Genomic DNA, 18,381 nt, shown 5'->3' on the forward strand with positions numbered 1-18,381 from the left:
AGGAAGAGGGGAACAAAATGCACTTTGCGTTGCCTTTAAGAGCCAGTGTGTTCACTCAGCAGTTCCTTGTCTTACTTGCATCGCAGGATATTTATGAACGTGTCCTACTTGCAGACCACACATTAGGAGCATTGAGTGCTTTGCGAGGCTTGTTAGAGAACAAGATATTTCATGTCGCTACATATTTACAGCCGTCTGAAGTGACGCAACGTGAAACCGTGTCGATGAATCAACGGGGAACCAGAACAACGCAGAACAAATGACATGTGCGGTAAGAATGACAGAGAGGATAAATAAGATGGCCTCGAGCAAAGTGTTGGGTTTCAAACGGATGACTGAGTGTTACAGAGAAACCTATATTTAAATAACATCGCTTAACATATCATTCTGACGGGATAACCACTTTGACAATTTACTGTATATCTTTGTTGTTGAGGTAACAGCAGGTCACGGTTGCATAATCCATAGAGCTGCACTCTTAGTTACTTGATCTTCAAACTGGAAACCTGCACAATAAGACTCATGCAGCAGCGACAGTACTGCGGCTATTTAAAGTCTTGGCAACTTAGAGAAGAGCGCAGTATCTTTAGAGCAACCGGAATAAATTATGCAAGATTACACAAGCGATAGAGCCTGCTAAGGAAATGGATAGAGAGTGCTTGTTTCAGCTCCTCATCAATCAAGCATGGAGAGCAATCTAAAAGCTGTCAATACATGTGACTAACAATCAGAGGTCTGTGGTGAATGAGCATGGTAGACTGTGTGTAGGCTCAGTGTAGGCTGTGCCGTGGAAATCCGTGTCTGCCGTGCACTGATGAGGCACAATAAAAAAAAAAGACTTAACAATCCTGAAAACGAGGGTTAATCGCCATCGTCTAAAATCTCATCATTTAACAGAGGCGTCTGGTGTATCACGCTTACATTTTGTCTCTTTTTTGTCCTGGATGTAGGCTGGACCGGATCCGTTTGTAGCATGGAACGCAAGCACTAGAGTCTTGAAGTGGATGCGAGCCGCTACAGGAAGCCAGTGAAGGGAGCGGAAGAGCGGTGTAGTGTGGGAGAATTTTGGTAAGTTGAAGACCAGTCGAGCTGCTGCATTCTGGATGAGTTGCAGAGGTCGTATGGCACACGCAGGGAGACCAGCCAGGAGGGAGTTGCAGTAATCCAAGCGTGAGATGACAAGAGCCTGGACCAGAACCTGTGCCGCCTTCTGGGTTAGAAGAGGCCGTATCCTTCTGATGTTGTGCAACATGTATCTGCAAGATCGAGCTGTTGCAGCAACGTTGCTTTAGTAAGCACAAACCAGCTGTTGCCGTAAACGGAAACTGGTTTATTAACGTCTTCATATTAACATTTTTAACAACTATTCCCCCCCCCAGGCCTCTTGCAATCACCAGTATATGACATTTATTTTTGTCGCGAGGGCATGAACACTAAGTGTTGACAGAGGTGCAGAGAGGTTGTGTTGAGAATCTTGTGCCTAGGGCTGTACCAACCACACCATACAAATGAAAACGAGCGCGCCAGCCGCAGAGCATATGTGAGCTTCACGCCCACACCTGATGGCACGTAACCTTGTCTTTTAGTGAGACAAGGTTGCATGCCATCAGGTGTGGTTCAGACATCACACAACAATGGCAACTGTGGTTATTTATGAGGTGTGGTGTGTGACAGGTTGAGTGGCATTTGGCAGCTGGAGCAACATTTAGAACAGAAAATGAGGCAGGAGTGTGCGTGTAAAGAGATGATAAATAAACATGTCTGACTGTCAGTCCACAGGAACATTTGTTACTAACCACCCTGCCGAATTTGAATGATTAAGAACGTAAAAACGAAAGTGTTTAAAAAAGTAAGTGAACAGCAGCATTCTCTGCTCTGAAATGCTGGGGGTGTGTCCACTGGAGGACGCAAACACACACAGACATGATTCAAATATTTAATCGTGATTAATGTCATAGTTAACTCGCAATTAATCGCGCCTTTTTATCTATTCTAAATGTCCCTTGATTTCTTTTTGTCCCATTATTTTTTTCTCATTTTCATGCTCTTATCAACATAGAAAAGATTGGCTTGCTTTGTGCAAATGTTTTTATTTATTTTTTATTAAGACAATATCTCTGTCCCCCTGCATATTGTGAGTTATTCCTCTTATTGTGAGAGCCGCACAATAATAAGAGAGGCTGTGTATCACCCAAAGTGCCGTTCTTCCAACGCAGACGGAATCCCGCGGTTTAACGTGTTGTTGCCGTAATAAGCTAATCCAAGCTAAAGGAGCTAGCGGTCTTCGGATGTCTCCTTGCTACGGTCCGGGGGTCTGCCAGCTCGGTTGGTAACACTCCATACATCATTACTTGGATGTGGGGAGTGCGTCGAGAAATTACCCAGGCTGCGTTGGATACGGAGAGCCCGTTTGGAGACGGAGAAGCGCGCGGCGCTCGCCAGCCGCTCAAAACGTAGCGTTAGCCTAGTACTCTCTGGCCGGCTCGCGCGCCTGTTGTTTTGTTTCCGGTCTAGCTAGATTCGGTGTGGCGTTGTATTTTTTCTAACGTTACTAGTTGTTGCATCGGCATGTGGAAAAAAAAAAACTACAAAGTTTGCTCGGCCAAAAAGAGCGTTAATTTCGCGATTAAAAAATTGACGCCGTTAAAATGGGTTAATGCCGTTAATGACGCTGTCCGTGTTTGTACAGAATATAAATGTAAACAATAGAGGATCAAACCTGTTCAGCTTACATAGAGAATGGGACAACAACCTTGGACAGAGTCTCTATATGTCTCAGAAGATTGTATTTACAAAAATATAGCAATATAATGAGTAATTTAACATGTTACTGTTTTTAAAAAAGTGAAAAAGTGAACAAATATCAGTTTTAAAGGGGTTAATGTGTCACAGGTAGAACTTATTAGGTTAATCCTGGTGCTCAATCGGTTCCGTCAGCTTTTAATCTGATCAGAAATAAACATGTTTTACACGTTATTCATGATCTTTTTGGAGTTTTATTAACCTGCATTAAAATATTACAGTGATTACATGTAGTTCAATGTTATTCGGATTAGTCTTGAATGATTTCATGAAGACTGATTTGACTAAAAACATTTGTATCGTGATATATTTGGCAGATGTTGAGATGATTAGAAACAGCTGGAGTTGTAAAGGTGGTTTCATTCAAGTCAGTGACGAGAGCAAATGTATAAAATACTCATTCATACATCTGTGTTTGTGTCACAACGATGTTTTAGATGATGACGCTCAAACTTTCTGACAGGACGCAGTGTTTCGGGACAAGTACCTGCATGAGATTATTGATTAACTATCCAAATTAATCATCACACAGCACAGATGATCTGATTTCTCTGCATATCAATACATGAAACTTTATCTCCCATTCAGCTGGTTTTAATGCAGGAAACGTCTCTTCAGTAACTGTATGCAGAACACCCTATAGCACCGCCTACTGGCCATAAACTGCTGTAACACAAATGTCACTATAAGAGCATGAATCGGGTAAATTCAAAAAATTACGTTCTCTTACAGTCGCAGTAGAGAAACTCATGTTGCGTTACAGTTTTCTGCCGTGTGATTGGTCACGTGACTGAACACAGATCCACATCAAACGTCCTCCAGGACAAACATGAAATAGATTTCACACAAACCAGTTTTCTGTTTTAATTAAACTGGGAGGCGAGGTAACCATCGCAAGGTGTTTTTCGCTTGGTGACACACGTCTTCTCCATCTCTGCATCAGTAAATCAGTAATTGACCCCGCGGTTGACTTCAAAGAGCCGCAAACAGCGCACTTACCAGGATAAACTACGCCTGACTCGACAACGCCACGCCTTCTCATCCTGGTTTGACGTCCGTGCAACGGACTAAGCATAGTAGCATAAAGGTCAAGACTCGCTTTTTCAGAAATCGTGGATATCTTAATTCTACTGTTGTGCAACACACCTCCGGGATTGAGAAAAATGTGATGTAAAACAAGATACATTTTCCCAGCAGATACCACAACAGACAGGTTCAGCCACTTCTGCTGAGACAAAGAGAGGTTGATTAGTCAACTCAACCCAGCAGAGCTTATCAACTCACCTGATGTTGCTCCTGCTGAACCGGCTCTGTCGTCTCGCTCACCTACAACCACGCCCACCTGCACAACATGTATTTTAACATGAAGGAATACATACATATATAAAAAATATTCAATATGATTAATAATAATGGAATAGTTGGCAAGGAAGTTCAAACAGAAGTCCTCACAAGTTGTTTTTCGCTTGGTGACACACGTCTTCTCCATTTCTGCATCAGTAAATCAGGGATTGACCCCGCGGTCGACTTCAAAGAGACGTGAACCCGCACTTAACCCGCACTTAGATAAACTACGCCTGACTTGACCAAGCCGCGCCTTCTCATCCAAGCTTAACGTTCGTGCAACGGACAAAGCCGGGATGAACTCAGTACCAGGGGTCAAGACTCGCTTTCTTGGATTATCCTAATTCTACTGTCGTGCACCAGGCCCCAGTTTTGATGAGTCACAGAAAACACCGCACGTCAACAATATCAATGATAATGGGAATATTGGCCATCCCACAACACCACAGTCACCAGAGAGCATGCGGAGGAGGTGGAGGAGGAATAACCCTGAGCTGAACCGAGTAAAGAGGGCTGCGAGAAGCTTGTAAGCCTGATACAAGAGCGGTCCACCACACAACAGCTCTACCTCTGTCTGCGTGGGCTGATGTGCTAACTTGATGGCTCCGAGAGAGAGAGTGCATTATCTGACAGATCACCTGATCACTTGCGAGCGCTCGATTGGCCTGTATTTTAACTCAGCCTATTTCACACCCAGATGCAAGAGTGTCTGAATGTGCCATTACCACTACACTGTGCTGTGAGATTGATTCTATTCATCCATGTTATTAGAGGCCTGGAGGGTGGCCAGCGAAGAGGCGGTACAGTATTGCACAGCAGAGCTATGGTGACAATTCAATTAGCTGCACCACCTCCACATGACCTGCAGTTTTTGCTGACGATCAACCTATGTAAAGTGGTATCATCCTTGGCCTGCGCGGTGAATGCAAGCAACATGCTGATTGGCTGAAAGGATTCCAGGTTAAGGAGCTGGGAAGAGGGAGCTTTTCTTGCTTTTTGCAGCTGAGAGACGAGGTTCAGTATAATAGCTGAAGGAAATCAGCAGCGGTTCAATTTCACAATACCCAAAATCACATTCAAATGACATCTTTCACCTCTATTCTCTCTGAAATTGGCTGGTGTGCTATCAGTGGATATAATCATTTTCCTTGCAGCTGCGGCTCTTCTCTCACAACCTGCAATTTGATATGTGGATTTGTGAGTTACAAAATGAGTGAGTGGCTCTTTTCAGCCGTTTACCGTAAAGACGATCATGGCTTCCTGTCGACCGACCTTCCTTTACCAATGCACATAAAACACAAAAATGTGTTTAATTTTTCTGCGATTGCAAAATATAAGTAACTGTTTGCAAACTGTTACTGTGCTATTATTGAACTGCCATTAGAAAAAAACCCTCAAAACAATAAAACAATGACAGTGATGCATATAGTTGTTCTTGCTTGATAGCTTACAGGAGTTTCGGAAGAGAACTACAGAAACCATCATTGAATTATACAGAAATTGCCATACTACTGCAACGATTGAAATAAAATGAATTAGTGCTACTGTCCAGGGTGTGACCCCACCTATCGCACTATGTCAGCTGGGATTGGCACAGCACCCCCAGCGACCCTCCTGTGGAGGATGAAGCGGTAGATAATGGATGGGTGGATGGATGAATTAGTGCTATAAAGTGCTAATAGAAAGAATGAAACTAGAAACTGGGTACCAGAAACGTCCACATTGGCGTCACCTCGGCCTCTTCCCTGCCTGTTTTTAAATCTCTTTTTAAAACTGACACTATTTAAGTTGTTGATGTTGTTTCCATTTTAGTCTGTTTTTGGTTTTACTTATTTTATTTGATCTGTTTTTATTACGTTTTTATGTCTTCTCATGTCTTGTGTTTTAGGTGCATTATAATGCCTTTTATTTATTCTTCTGTACAGCACTTAGGTTCACTGAGGTTGTTATAAAGTACTCTGTACTAACTATATGTCATTAACCTTGTTCTTTCTCGCCCTAGTTTGTATCTTTCCTTCCTTTCCCCTCTCCCTCTCTCTCTCTGTGTGTCCTCATCTTGCAGGTTGCAGGATCCAGATCCAGTTTTCGAGGCTATTATTTTCTATTTTCTGTCTCTACCTGATCTCCCTCTTGTCCTTTCTCTCCCCCCCATCTGTCCCCCACCACTCCTCTGTCGCCCATTTTTCCTTTCACCCCAACCTGTCGAGGCAGATGGCACATCTTTGAGTCTGGTTCTGTCAGAGATTTATTATCATTATTATTATTATTAGGTCATTTTCTATATTTTATTTGTTTTATTTATTTATCTCTGATGTACAGCACTTTGTTTCAGCTGTCGTTGTTTTTTAAAGTGCTTTATAAATAAAGTCGGATTGGATACATCCATGTTTTACATGATCTACATGTAACACACACTGTCCATTTTGTTTGAATTAGTAAAGCAGTACTGATACCATTGTTACTGTGAATACAGAGGGGGTGAGGCTCTTTACACGTGCTGTAATTGGTAGATAATTCACATTAGCTAACCAATCAGAGCAGAGTGGTTTTCATGGGAGGCAAGCGAAGAACCAACAGTGTCTCAGACAGAAGTGAAAAAAAGAGTGAAGGTGTGTTTGAACATTAACTGCTATGTGAACCCGTGATTAGAGAAGATGCGGATGATTCACACGATCAGCTCGAAAAGACTATTCCTTTCATCACACTGTTTATTATAAAACCACACATGGCATTTTTTTGGCTGATTCCTGTCCAATTCAATAACCACATCACAGCGGCACAGCGAGTGGGACTGGATCTGACGCACAAGGGTAACCAAAAAGGAAGAGAAGGTGCTTGAAGTGTGGAACTAACGTGCGTTGATACGGCAGCGTAAAATGAGCTTGGCAGGAGCTATTGTTGCACCGTAATGATATTTGGCAAAGAGTCAAACAAGTGAATGGCAGAGGATGTTTTCCATGAGGGGGATCGGTCCAGCGGCAGGTCTCCTATAGATGACACGGCTGCCTGAAATGTGTTGATACTAAAAGCTGACGTGCTGACTTTCACTCTTTTCCACTTGAGGGAATTATATCAAGGTTAAAATGGACAAGTCCCTCAGCATGAAATAAGCCTTTAGATGTGTTCACGAGTAAAAGCACAGAAGTAGCACACCACTCACTGCCTCACACCATGTGGCTTTGACAAGGTTTTAGGCAAGTGCCATTAACTCCATTACCAGTATTCCTCAGCACTGAAGTCTGCTTCTCCTCCCACATTAGTTTGCGGTTCAAAGAGATCTGACTTATTTGAAACGTCCAGATGTTGCTTGAAATACAGCATTTCGTCTTTATTCACTCTTCAGCTGAGGGGAACCCGCAGTGGAAAAGCATCAACTCACTTTCTCCGATTGTGTGATTTGAAACAGGTCCATTAGCTATTTTTGTGACGCCGCTCATTGATGGGATGTTAATGCACCATTTGCCATTCATGCAATGCCGTGTTAAAGTGTAAAAGATGTCAGAAACCAGAGCAGGAAACCTCCTGTGGCCAGTCTGTGGTGGGATGAAGCTGCAAAAACAGTTCAGGGGCTGAGGGAACCTTGCTGTGGCAAATCACCTCAAAAGCTGCTGCGAGGTAATGCATTCTCCCGCAAGTCATTGTGCTGTTTTGGGAAATAGCACAATTTAAGTCAAAAGACTGGCTGACCTTGACCGAGCATAAAGCAGATTTCTGAGCCCCGCACAGGGCGGTTGCGTGTATGAGTAAATGTAGTCTGTTTCCCGTATCCTAGTGTTATAAAAACCCAAAGAATAAAAGGAGGATTAGGCTACACTGGTGTCATGTTCACTGGTGACTGTAGCAACAACTCTGCGCGGTGAGGTAACTGATTGCACAACATACAATTGCTGTAATCTAACATAATAAGTGTAAAAAAAAACAAAAACGAGTTACGTTTACATAACTACACATAAGCTAATAAGCTAATTATGTAGCTTAAGAGCTCATCTTTCATAACACATGCCTGGTTTCTGAAGCTGGGCAGAGTGACATTTTATGATTTACAAAAGAGAACAAGTGTTGCCTTTCTATTGAAGAGTTCTTGAGCCTTTTTATGAACAGGATTTCCTCATGATGTATTCTTGGCACCAACACTTGGAAGAAGACAGAGGTATTTTAACCAAGGAGCTTGTTGGGTTGAATTTCTGTCACAACCCATTTCTTTAGCCTGGGTATCAAACCACGTGAGGGTGCTCACTGAATTCCAAAAAGTCACCCTTGTTTGGGCTGGATTACTGTAATTCTCTGTTTGTTGGCTTAGATCAGTCATCTGTCCAGTGACTCCAGCTGGTCCAGAACACTCCCGCTCGCCTTTTGACAGAAGAAAAGAAGCGAGGCCACATCACACCCCTGTTGTGCTCCCTCCACTGGCTTCCTATGCATTTTAGGATTGATTTTAAAATGATTTTAAAGCTCTAAATGGTTTGGCACCAGCTTACCTCTCTGAACTTCTTCTTCTTCACACCCCATCCTGAGCTCTCAGGTTGCCAAAAGTCCAGACTAAACACTCAGGGCGATTGTGCCTTTTCTGTAACTGCCCCTAAATTTTGGACCCATGGAAATTAAATCTGCCTTTAAAATGAGAGCCACCTCCTATGGCCTTCACTTCAGGATAAAAATAGTCAACGCGGACACTTCTTTCTCAAATTTTACTATTTTATTATGTTACTATTTTACTGTTTTACCTTCATGTTTTTATAGATTTTATGTCAACATTGGTTGTTTTTACACATGCTCTAGAAATACATTTGTCTTGACTCTATAAGGACAAGAGGATACATATCACAGTGCCTAACGCCACGGTGGATATGTATTAAACATTAGAACCGATGACGAGAGATCACTATATTTGAGGCGTATATATAATTGATGAGATGCTTCACTATCTATTCAGGGTTGAATAGAACAAACCCTCATTAGACTTGCATGACAGTGGCCTGTACAACAGAAAACAAGCCCTGCAATGTGGATTCTTCTGGTCTTAAACACTAAAGTTGATGCGATTATTATGTGGGATCTGCTGCCTGTGAGTGCAACTTAATGCTTTTTTTCATGATCCCACCAAAGGCGGAAACATTCTGCATTATTGTGTCATTTGAGGCACGAGATTCCTCCTCTTTCCTGCTCATCAGCTTCCACTGCAGATAACTTTTCTTCTGATTATAAGTCTACTTATGATACAGGTCAAACACACTTTTCTGGTTTACTTGCCAAATTAATGGTCTGGAGGCATTTTCACAACATATCCTTCATTTTCTTTTTTTGAAGTAGATGATTCTGAGTAAGGCTTGTTTGACACAGGTCCCTCCTTAGTTTTTCAAAACTTCCTGGTACATTATCTGAAGAGAGAGTGTAATCTGATCAGCTACAGATCAGTGCAAAAAATAAGAGAGAAATGACTTGTCACACTGGTCCTTCAGAAGACATTGTGATAAGTGTAGTAAGTGGTAAGTGCTCTCTCTCGCTAACCAAAACTAGGGGTGTCAAATTATTGCGTCATATTTAGTGCGTTATGTTTTTCAATCGCGTTAATCTCATTTTTAATCTCTAACTTTATGCCCGCGAGGAGAACACCCCGCGTATGAGCAAGTCAGTGACCGACAGGTTACTTTGCAGACCCTTTCGAGAGCTACGTCACAGAAATGTGCGGGCGCAGTTTGGAGTACTAGTAGAAGTAGTAGTACTAGTACAAGATAGTACAAGTAGAAGTGGAACTAGTCGACAGGCTACTAGGCTTGCAATGTTTGTATACAATGAAAGGGTCTGTATGGACCTGATGTTTTGACTTTATAAAGCCACTTTTTGTTATATATAATGAATTTAAATGAAAAAACATCAAGTTAAGGGCTTTTCTCTGCAATTTTTAGGTGAGATTAACAAAGAGATTCATTAATTACAGATCATAATGAATTAATCTCTCAGTTTTTTTAATAGCTTGACAGCACTAACCAAAACAGAATTCAAATCATTATTGGGACCGGGCCTCACGGTTGGTGTAGTGGTTAGCACGCTTGCCTTTGCAGCAAGAAGACCTGTGTTTGAGCCCCGGTTAGAACAAGGGTCTTTCTGCATGGAGTGTGCATGTTCTCCCTGTGTGTGCTTGGGTTCTCTCCGGGTTCTCCGTCTTCCTTCCACAGTCCAAAAACATGCAATATGGGGATTGAAGGTAAATTGGACACTCTAAATTGAGTGAATGGTTGTTTGCGATGGACTGGTGAACTATGTTAGCTGAGATTGGCACAGCTCCCCCCTGCCACCCTCGTGTGGAGGATAAAGCGGTAGAAAATGGATGGATGGATTATTGAGACCAGATTTGGGCTCCCTGAGAACTACTGGTCCTGACAAGGTCAATGTTTATGCCAGAAAAATAAACCACACATACACACACACACATCTGCGGGCTGCCTATACACTTATATCTTGGAGGCACAGTAAAGCTGGGCCTAATTGTGTCTTGGAGCTACTGTGCTGCTTATCTCTGGAGATCTCATTATAAGATCCACAAGCTGTTCAGGCACGTATGCTTCCCCTTTTGCTCCCTCATCCCCTCAGCTTGTACGGCGTAACTGTATAAAATCTTCATCGCTCGTCTACAGCAATGACAGAATAAAGCAATTATTGTTGATTAGGAAAATGCACCGTGCACCTAAAGAGAGACGCGTAGAGACAAAGAGGTAAACTGCGCAGCAAGTGTTTGATCTTGCCGTGAGCTGTCAGTAGGGGATTTCTATTTAGTATGTTGGATTCAAGCCATGACAGCGATGTGTGTTTTAAAGTCCTCTCAAAGTGTTGTCTATGTGACAGCAGACATGGGGGTTGGTGTGCACAAATGTCACCTTTTTTTATGATCCTGCTCCAGACCATTACAGTCTGGAGGGGTGTGATTTGTTTTTCCAGAGGTTTCTGTGGTGAATAAACACAAACTCAAGACAAACAAAATAACAAACTTCTTTCCTTTTCCCATTTTTATTTATTTTTCTTTTTACCGGAAAAGGTGAGAAATAATTCCAGCAGAAGTAATTGAATTAATTCAAGTGCTGCGTATTTTTGGAGGATAACCAAGCACCTGGACAATCGTAAGCCTCTCCCATCCTTTTGCTCACGGCTCAGATCACGTTGCGGGTTTTGTTTTTTCACTTGGATTCGATTTCTAAGCCCTGGTTTACGAAAAGGAACAAGGGTAAAAAATTATCAAATGTCACTCGATACCAGTCTACACTTTCCTGCTGACTCTTTCGATTAACCTCGCTGTGTTTTCTGATTAAATCTGAGTGGCATGTTGTTGCCAGTTCACGATGAGTTGCTTCCTCATGAACATAATATAATATTTCAATTGATCGTTCACATGAGGTATGATAGAAACTAGTAGGTTATAAAATGATTCATTTTACAACCCCATGTTCTATTTAGTTTTGACAGCTTATTTTATCCATCTATCCATCCTTTTTTCTATCGCTTTATCCTCCACGTGAGGGTCGTGGGGGGAGCTGTGCCTATCTAAGTTGACATAGGGCGATAGGCGGGGTCACCATGGACCAGGGGTGTCAAGCATAAGGCCCGCGGGCCAGAACCGGCCCACCAGAGGGTCCAATCCGGCCCGCAGGATGAATTTGATCAAATGTTCACACTATTTCACACTATCTAATCATAGCGTGAAATATTATATTTTTCACTTCCAGATACCGGTGACTAAATGTCACACTGATCTGTCAGGTTGTAATGCACATGTGTAAATGGTCAACTTAGGCATCAAGAATAAGATACTTCATTAAAAGTAAAACAAGGGAAAACAGATTCAGAGTTCTTGTTGTTTATAGGTTATTATGCTATTATTTTACTGGTCCTTGAGATCAAATTGTGTTGTATGTGGCCCTTGAACTAAAAGGAGTTTGATGCTCCTGCCCTGCACTGTGGGAGGAAGCCGGATTGTCCAACTCAATTTCATATTGAATCTAGACACTTTGAAAGCACTGTTTTGAAAAAGACTTGATTATCACTAAAGTGTAACCCGTTTTTGGGGATTAAAAAAAAAAAACCTTGGTGCATTTCGTTGTGAAACCGCTGACCGTGCGTCATCAACAATGCACTGATTGTGACTGAAACGCATACCACACAGATTATCGGCAAATATTTTCCCCAGGTTAATAAGTTCCTGGTAATAGGAGTTGGTGAAAAAGGGGGTGTATTTTTGTGTTTGATATTGATTGTTGTCATTATTGTAGGTATTATGATTATCATCATTAACTGATCTTACATCTCAGCTGGTATGAATCAGACCCGGGTCTCTGTCTCTTTCTTCTATTGCCACCCTTATCACCACCACGGCTCCTCTCTTGCAGAATCTGTAGCTACATACACGCATCACTGCTCTGTGGTTATTGAGTTCATTTCCTGTTGGAGCAATTTAGACAAGTGTTGATGTTATCCTTGCAGGGCGTGGCGCTGTCAGAGTGATGAAGATAAACAGAAACGCCTTTTTTTTGCGACATGTGCAACGTGACACCTCAGTACCGCAAAAAACAATAACTGACAAAGTCGACATGATTCTAAATGCAGTTAACATTATTAATGAGAAATGAGTTAAGATCCTCTAATTTAACAGCCTTGCCAATTTCCTTGCCAAGTAAGAAGCATCAGCGCCAACTCAAAACATAGATCAGGAACATTTCTCAGAAAGTTCATGTCATCCTGATTCTCAAGAAACATGTTCATATCGTCAGATCATTAGACAGATGATTGTACGGTCTGATGAGGTCTGTCCTCAAGACGACACATACAGGTGGTGTCAGGCCGTGTACATGGCAATCCTGATGTTGCCCCTGTGCTTTTTGGCCAAGGATATTCTAATAAATACCTTACAACTCAACTCAGACTCCAGGACCTTCGTCTCTATTCTCCGAAACCTTGATGGCAAAAACTTCCCAAAATCAACTCGAGGCTATCACTTCCAAAAAGATTGGTAATACTCCCACCATCCACTCCCCTACTCGTTGTTTTTTTGTCAAGAAAAAAATGGGTAACACTTTAGATTAGGGGACACATATTCACCATTAACTCCTAACATGCGTACAAGTAGCATACCAGCCCTTTATTAGTAATTATTAAGCACGTATTGACACCTTAATCAGGAAAAATGTCTTAATAGAGGTAGAATAAGGTTATGTAGAATAACTTGAATGTAACTTTTGAATGTAAAAGCTGACATCTAGAGCTGCAACTTGGACTCATTTGACCACACACTGTTTCCACTAGGGCTGGGCGATATGGAAAAAAATGTTATCACGATATGTTTTTCCATATTGATCGATCTCGATTCTTATCACGATATGTAGTTTTTGCAGATGCTGCCAGTGTGAGGGACATCCTGAAGCTTGAAGAAATAAGAGATTCACGGAAACTTTATAATAAAGTTTAATAACATAAAAAACAACTTATTTCAACATCTTAAAAAACAATTATTAAATAATAATAATCTCAAATATTTATAGAGGCAGCACCAAACCAAACTAAGTAAACATGTGGGTCACACCCTCTGACACATTCAAGTGCTAAACAAAGACAAAATAAATGTCAAAACTAAACCACTATAATACAAATATTAGTTTTTTGGAGGTATTGAAAAGTGCAAAAATAAAAGGTTGTGCACATCTTTTGTAATGTAAACATGAGTCATCTCCCATTACACAATAATACAAGCTTTTACTTATTGAAATATTGTATATAAACTAACAGCTATGACAACTATCACATCAAATTGCTTTGGCTGGACGTAGAACGAAATCTGAGCCAAAATTGCACAATATGTAGTAAACCACTCAGTTATTCTATCATTTACCCCATTATAGGTTTATTGGTCCTGGTCGCTTTTGCAGTATCCAAACCACGTCCACACAATTGACGTCGTGTTGCCCTTTCTTTTTTTTTACAATGTCTTCGCTGTGTTCGGGATTATTTTCGCTGTCTTCGCTCATTTTTTCCTCATTTCTTCAACTTCTTTCCTGCTCTTTCTCTGGTTGGAACTTTAGCGACGCTGCTCACAATGGGAAGTGGGCATGTAATATCGAATAATATGTCCCGAGCTTATTATCGAAATCGAACAAAAATTTATCGCGATCCCGAATCGAGATCGAATAATCGCCTAGCCCTAGTTTCCACTGTCGTTCTTGTCTATCTCAGATGACTTTGGGCCCTGCAACAGTTCTGCATGCCTAAAAGGATTTAGGTCTTGGGTTGGGCAGTGGGCTGGGTTAAGAGACAAGGCTTTTCCATGGTACTCATGTGGCTATGTCATGGCAGCATAATGATTTCCCCATACAGTACCACCTGAACAATGAGGGTTAAGTAAGTTCACTCATCTTCTACCGCTTCATCCTCCACATGAGGGTCACGGGAGCGCTGGTGATATATCGAAACCCTAGACAGGACAAACAAGCATCCACTCTCACACAGTTTTTGTTGCGCACCCGTGTCTTCATGCTTCACTAACTTGGCCCTCATCAGGAAACAAACAAACCAAAATTGGGGCGTGGGCCTCAGGGAATTTTTGTTGCCTGCTCAACCTGGAAGGAAAAGTAAAGACTGCTGTTGATTTGCCAAGAAGATTGCAGTTTTGCAATTAGCTGTACAGGAGCCTCAAGCTATTTTGACAACTAAAATGATTTGCCTTTCATCAGTACATGCTATTGTTTGCTTGCTTCTGCAAGTCGACAATGCGGTGGAACAGTCCAGTTTTCCCAATATGAAATCTCTCCATGTTATGTAATTCTGCCTGCATTTTACAGCCATGCACTGATGAACTCCAGGTTTTATTAAGAATATAAGCATGGTAACAGACATGACATGCTACGGCAGGGAGTTACAAAATATAATAAAATGACAGGGTTCAGTTTTTAATTAAACGTGAAATTAGATTCCACAAAAAGTACCCACAGTAAGACCAGTCACTGTTCTGTCTGACGAGACAAACTATGACAAAAATTTAATTAGACGCAGTTGTCAAAGCTCGAGCAGGAACACCGGTACAACAAAGGAAATAAAAACAGCTTACGCTGATTGTCTTTATTACTGTTGACCGCATACCACAGATCTTATACGGGAAATAAAAAGGGATCGACAACGATACTTGGGTAATTTTACCCCAGAAAATATATGACATACTGACCAAGCAGAGACGCATTTTCCAATTAAATAAATGATTTATTTAAGTAAAATTTTAAGTGATAGCTGTAGCTGGAAACGAAATTATCTAACAAGGAGACCACCTAAGGAGAAAATTACTTTATTACAATATGGTAATAAAAACAAACAACAATCATACAAACCCCAAAAATATCTTTATTTAAAACAACTAAAAAGGCCGAGCAGAACAGAAATAGAAAATAAGCCAAAGCGCAAATAATAAGCCATAGTGCAAATCAGAAGTGTCATAGTGCCTGGACATGCACATGCTTAGTGTGCAGACCTTGAGTAAAAAAGATACAAAATTAAACAAGAAAAAACTAACACAGCAACCTCGAAGATGAAATAAAGCAATTGTGCTCTCTCTCTCCCTGTATCCTCATCTTGCAGGTTGCAGGATCCAGATCCAGTCTTCGAGGTTATTGCTATCATACATATCATCACCATTATTATTATGCTATAATTAAAAGTCGATATCAGTATAATTTTTAGCAACACTCTCTGCTGCCACTTGTATTGTATTGCTTTAAACATGTAATCATTGACTGTATAAACTTGTAACTCGATACAGTTGTTGTGTTTCTGCTCCTGGTCTCTCTCTCTTCTGTCTCTACCTCATCTCCCTCTTGTCCTTTCTCTCCCCCACCTCTCCTCCATTTTCCTTTCACCCCTTTCACCTCTGAGCCTGGTTCTGTCAGAGATTTCTTCCTGTTAAGAGGGAGTTTTTTCTCTCCACTGATGCCTAGTGCTTGCTCTTTGTGAGAACTGTTGGGGTTCTCTGCTCTCCTTGATGTTGTCTATGTACAGTGCCTTGAGATAATGTATGTTATGATTTGGCGCTATACAAATAAAAGTGAATTGAATAGTGCGCGCCTATTCCCACCTCCCACCTCCCACCTCCGTAAATGCTCTCCTGAAGGCTTATGTTACCCCTAGAATACTCCGTTCATCGAAGGATTGTGGTATGGCGGGGGCCAACACCCCGCACAAGACAATCCAGACCCTTTTCATGTGTCGTTTCCACGCTGGTGAATGACCCACCAAGCGGTACCAGAACAGGGGGGCGTCCCTGTCTGTCTTCAAGAAGATCTTGAAACCCAAGATCTGTCCTAGCACTTACCCTACCCCCTCCTTCTACACTTGAATCCACCTCGGCACCCTCACCCTGTATCAGTCCACTGTTCCTATCTAGTGGAGTTATATGTAGCTTATTCCTCTTTTATCGCTTTGGATAAAAGTGTCTGCTAAATGCTTAAAGGTTACATAGACCGGAAGCTCCAATTAACGCTGCGTTTGTGTGTGTATCTGCGTCATTACCTCGTTTATGAAACCCTAAAGTTTCAGAACAAACAGTTCAGCCACTGCTGAGAAATTAGTGTTGTATTGTTTTCCTGGGCTCTGCGAAGCGGATCGACACTTCCTTAATTTGATGTCGTCATCAGAAATCCTCACCACCGTAGCACCTCCCGGTGCGGGCACTAGTCCGGGCACATCCGGTTGCGTACATTCAACCGCAGAAGAAGAAGAAGAACTAGTCTCGTTGTAGCTGCTGAGATGCAGAGCATCCACCGTGCCAGAGGGGGAGCTGTGTATCTGAGAGCTGGCCTATCTATTACGTCACTTCCAGGTACCTGGCCAATCACAGGACAGTAGGAAAGCTCTCGTTGGCTGGCCAATCACAGCAACTGTTTGGTCTGAAACAGCGCGGCTGACGAGAGCGTCAGTGAGGAGATATTTTGATCGGCTCGTTTGCAGCGATTAGGAGGTTTTTAATCATGAAAACAAGTTAATATATGTAAGTAGACCTCCATAACTAACATATATGTGTGATACAAGCATTCGATGTCGCCTTTAAATATAAATGTTATTTTGGGTAATTTAGCCGATTGAAGCGAACCTACAGTAGAAAGTATAGTTATGTCTAAGGATGTATATCGTTAGGATTTTATCAATACTGATACCATTACTCCTTACCGATACTTATGGATACTCTTATCGATACAACAACATGTAATTTTGTGTAAAAAATAAAGATGTTATAAGATGTTAAAAGATTCCACTTTTTTTTATTACCACAAGGTAATATCAAAGCTTCAACAGAACGGAAGCTATGCAATTACAAAAGCTTCTCAGAAGAAATCAAAACTTCATACTTCAAAACAGAACCGTGCAGAGGAGGCGCTTCTCCTGCCACATTTGGCCCCAACAGTTTTTGTTAAAGAAAAGCAACATATTTACTTTCATGGAAAAGGCAACACAAAATTAACTCACACTGACTTCAAGTGGACTAACTACTGCCTACTTACCTAAACCACTTGGATTCAACTGTAGCAAACGGCTTCACAATGAACTTTGTTACAGCAATCAAACACGCCGCACTCCTTTAGCTTCATACTATGAGCGCGCTCTAAGTGTCTGGTGCTGAAAAAAAGTACCGATAACTGTACCGTTTGTGCAGAATCTTAACGGTACTCTGGTACCGACCCAAATAGGAACCGATACCAAAAAGTACCGGTCCTCGGTATACATCCCTAGTTACGTCAACATGTCACATGGAACCATTTACATACGCTAGCACCTTATGCGGTCAGGCAAAATAGAATAAGCAAAATAAATAAACAGACCCGCAAAAAAGAAAGCCTTTTGTACAAATTAAACTGTAACACAAATACATCTGATAATTGCAAACTGTTGACATAGAAGAATCACCCGCGTGTTACTGTTTGTTAAACATGTGCTACTGTGTTTCCCGTTGGCAGAGCAGTTTAGCGGAAAATGCTCATTCCTGCCAGGGCTCATTCCATTCTTTGGCGTAGCTGCACGAGTTGTTTCGGGAAATAATTTCAAAAGTATTTTCTTCGCGACATCCTTCAACACCCAGTAAATGAGAAATGTCCATATCATAAGCTGATTGCGTGCAGTGCAGTGCAGTGCACAGGTTCACATGCAACAGAGCGCGCGGGGGCCGCAACTCACAAGTTTCTTTTATTACCGAATAATCTGTTCGTTATTTTCTCA

Source organism: Solea solea, chromosome 8, assembly GCF_958295425.1.
Source record: "Solea solea chromosome 8, fSolSol10.1, whole genome shotgun sequence".
Lineage (NCBI taxonomy): Eukaryota > Metazoa > Chordata > Actinopteri > Pleuronectiformes > Soleidae > Solea > Solea solea.